Genomic DNA, 4,538 nt, shown 5'->3' with positions numbered 1-4,538 from the left:
AACCCGCTGTGTCCTGACTGACTATGAGGTGAGCTGTTTGATTAGCTGCTGCAGTAGAATATTACACTGTGTATTTCTCTCTGAAATGCCATCACTGAAGTGGGCTATAGTAACTGTTAAACACAATGTAAAGTTGAACCTGTAGTGTATAGGCTATGCTATTTTTACACCCAGTACGGTTTTACAGGTGATGTTAGCTGATGAGTGAACTAACAGCAGCTGGGTCATTGGGTCAAAGGGTTGACAGTGGCAGAGAGGCAGTGAGAGAAATGGCATTAACACTCAGGTGACATTAGCTGTGGGAATTCATTAACATTAGACAACTCAACATTTTCACCTACCGGCATCAGCAGGACAGGAGCAGCAGAGTGTGACCAGTTTATGTTGTATGTTACATGATTTTGACTGTATTCCCAAGAGGTATGAAAATGTCTTTGCTCCTTTAAGTCTTACCACTGATGATACACAACCAGGTTTCAGCCAAGCTGGAGCAGGTCTGTTCTATTTCTGTTACTGCTTGTTTATATGGGAAAAGGTCAGGTTATGAATATATGACATTTCGTTTTTTTTTACATAATTATTTTCTTTTTTTGCTTTCTTCTGCATAATGTGGTTGTGTTCCTGTCAGGCTGTGTTCCCCGGGTCTGGATATGACTTGTCTATTTTCTAATTCAGCTAGTCTTCATTTTAATACAGGGGTGGTTAGGTACAGCGGTGAGGAAAAAGTTCTTTCATCATCTCTCCAATGCTTCTCTCTCCCTCCACTTCTTTCCATCCCCTGTTTCTGTCTTCATTCGTCACCACCTGCTCTTTCTGTCTCTTTGCACAATAATCTGTTATATAACATTCCCACTGCAATGACTTGTTGTTTGCATTGTAGTAAATTGGAGCATTGAAATATTACCTGTATTTGGTAAATATGAATGAAATATGGTGAATCTATGAGTATTAAAGTGTAATGGGTAATTAGCAGGCAGGGGTGTGTTCATTGTAAAGATTTTCATGTAGTCACACCTTGTTTATGCTACTTTTTATGGGTAGCATTCTTTCAGCAAGTCATTCAATGTATTTACATTTAATTTATTATCAGTGGTGGGGTGTGCTTTTGCTCCAGGGTTGTTTAATCCAGGGTTATAATTAGTTTATCTCATTAATATCAGCCTCACTATTTATTGCTCACTCTGCTATAGCACCAGGCATGCTCACAAGTCTTGTTCTGCGAGTCTCTTATGGCCGTAATGAGGATTCTATCATTTGCTCTATGCCATCCAGTCTGCTTAGAACTCTACATAACTATATCTAAGGAATTCAAAGCATGTGTTATTGTCACTCCTTTATCTTTTAGCATACAGTATCAGCACTGATCAGTTTTTGGTATATGATCACTTAAATAAAGCTTATTGCATTTCAATCTGAAAAAACACAAAATGAAAGCTTTCCAAGTTCATAACTGCATTATGCCTTGTCTCATGAACAAAGCTACAATACAGAGCAAGTATTGAGGTCCTACTTAGCTAGCAGGTGGTGGCAGCAGAACCTGGACTATTACCTGACCATTTTTACAGTCATGGCAAAGCCTGCACTATGTCAACAAGTATTCAGTCAACACCGATCTAATCAAGCCAGCTAAGGCTAGATAGCTCATGATACTGATCTAAACATCTTTGCTAACCATCCATAGATGCTAACGTTACATTTCACAACTGACCTATCAGGGTGTGTTTTCAGGTGCCTAATAACGTTTGACATGGTCGATCCAGCATGCTTTATTTTGATTTCCGCAGATGTTGCATTTTGCAAGTCTTCTGTTTGGGCCTTGTGTGAAGTCTTTATAGCCAAAGGTGATGACAAATGGCGTAGCAGCTGCCGGTATGTTCTGCATGGTGTTGTTTAAAGCTGTGTTGAAGCTGAAGTATACATCATCATCTGTGGCCATACGCTTGTGAAACAGGAGGGAGGGGGAGAGGGAATGATGGTCAGCTCGCCAGACTTAAAACAAAGATTGGCCATGAGTCCCAGATCGTGATTCTGAGTGAAGTCTCAAGTCTCTGTGTGAGGCGACTTAAGTGTGACCCAAGTCCAAGTTGCAGACTCGAGTCCCCATATCTGGCTAGCACCGAAGCAGAGTTTTATTAAGTTGCTGCTATTGCACACCCAACGTTTCCTACTGATGCTGTTTCACAAAATAAACATTCAATTTGTTTAACCACAATTGCTGTTACCACCAGTAACCACGGGAATCGGCAAAGCAATCAGGACATAAATTCTAAAAGTTATTGTTTCCTGTGAATCCACTGTGTGTTTGAAGGGAATTTGAATCCACTGTGAGATAACATAGTAAACTACTCTTTAGAGAGGTGTGTAAATTGAATAGCTATTGCTGAAAGACCGAAAAGTTCATATCATGGACAGTTTTAGGATTAATGTTTTAAGATTCATTTTATGAAATAAATGTTCCGATGATGTTCACCTCTGTTCTGACTTTAAGATTTGTCTTATTGCTTTTACTTTACTTCAAAAACCAGAGCAGGGTGTTGGATGAGACAGATGGGATATTGGAAGGGCAATAAAAAGCCATTATTAACAGGCATCAATAACCGGCACAGTCAGCGGTCAGATCTTAGTAAATCTAAATGCAACAATGCTTTTGAAATGGGTAACACCAAATGCAAAAATGTACCTTTAAAAGAGATACTTCATGCCATCCAAAATAATACAGAAAAACCATTTCAGCAGTTTTCTGATTTGACATTTTAACTTCTATGAAAGAAGGGAAGAAAGATAAAAGGACTACTTGCAGAACCAATTTTCTTTGTTTTCATGTTTCAAAGTAATTCAAGATACTACATTCTTCAATATGCAAATGACCAATTTTATAAAGTTCAGTTAAATTTAATTGAATTAACTTTGGAGCAGATAGCAGTCAAGACAGAGACATGACTGAAGAGAAAGGAGCAAGTATGGAGGAAGAGAAACAGAGAGGGAGAGACATGCAGAGAGAGGTAGAAACCTAAACTGCTGGTTAGTCTGATCGATGAAGGGTTTGTGTAAAGTGGGATTGCCGGGATCCTGTCCGCTCTTTGTAACGTCTTCTTCCAGGAATTACTTGACCATAGAGACCATGTGGGAGGAATACCTCCACTACTCATCTATATCATCCAGTCATCTCTCCATCTGGAGCTGTCAAACAAAGCACAGTCTAAATCAATGAGAAGGAGCGAGGGAAGAGTCAGATGAAGACGTGGAATCAGAGTCATTTTACAAGGTAGTTTGCAAATTGAGATGTGTTGAGCTAATGTTAAAGGAACAGGCTGACATTTTGAAAAAACAACAACAACAACACATTTGCTTCCATGCAGCGAGTCAGAAAGTTACCACTACCAGTCAAGAGTCTGGCACATAATCCATGGTAAAATCAAACATGTTTACACATGAGTTTTTGTATGGATAAAACAACGATAGGTTGTAATTAGTTTTAAAACTATCTTAGTTGGGTTTTGTTAGCTACTTTGTGGAAAACAGCTAGTCATGCTAGTGTGATAGTGTGAATTCATGTGTGAGTGATTGTGTGATTAAAATACAGAATAAATAGATGAATACTAATAAATATGTTAGTGAAATTAGATTAAAAAGGGTAAAACAGTTCATTACAATTATTTGAAGTGTTAAAAAGATGTGTTTAAGAGTTAAAAACCATTACAATTCATTTGAGGTGATAAAAACGTGTGTAAAGTGACAAAAGGTCATTACAGTGCACTTTGGATGTGTTTTCGATGATCGATTAGTTTTGCCTACAGGCCTGAAGGGGGAGCCCTTGCCGCTCGATGCTTCACTTATAATGAAGCTGGCAAAAGGTTTAACACCGTGTCTGTGTCTTCATTAACATTTCCCTCTTCAGGTACGAGAAACACGGTTAATGCATAATGGCATTGTACTGTATTTTTGTTTACATTGCATACATGCCCTGACGTGAAGTAGAGTCACAGGGAAAATGCTGTTTTATTGTTCATTCCTGGTGTAGCACTTCGTACGGTTTTAGCTTGTTAGCTAGCCACCTGTGACTCACGGAGTAGACTGTTTAGGTCTGAGAGAACACTGTGTGTGCGTGTGAAGAGAACGAGAGATAGAGAGGCTGAGTAACGATATGTTCATAATGGTTATGTTCGGTCATGTAGCTACAGTATACTCACTGGTATCATTCATTAATGTGGAGTATGAGTATTTGTGTGCATTATGAATACAGTGTTTTGTATTTAGTATTGTGTATTAATGAAAACATGTGGATACATGTGAATGTAAATTGTAATAATAATGTTTTCTTTTTTCACTTATAATGAAGCTGGCAAAAGGTTTAACACCGTGTCTGTGTCTTCATTAACATTTCCCTCTTCAGGGACATTACATTTGGAGGCACCGCTGGGATTGAAAGTGACCATGGCGAGTTTCCCAGACGGTGACTACCCTCTCACTATTCATCCCTACCCACATCAACGACGACGCAGAGTGTACAGTGGTTCAGCGGCAACGGTTGCAGCGTG

The sequence above is a fragment of the Pagrus pagrus genome (assembly GCF_965226575.1).
Source record: "Pagrus pagrus genome assembly, chromosome: 18".
Taxonomy (NCBI): Eukaryota; Metazoa; Chordata; class Actinopteri; order Spariformes; family Sparidae; genus Pagrus; species Pagrus pagrus.
Note: the sequence above shows the minus strand (reverse complement) of the source record.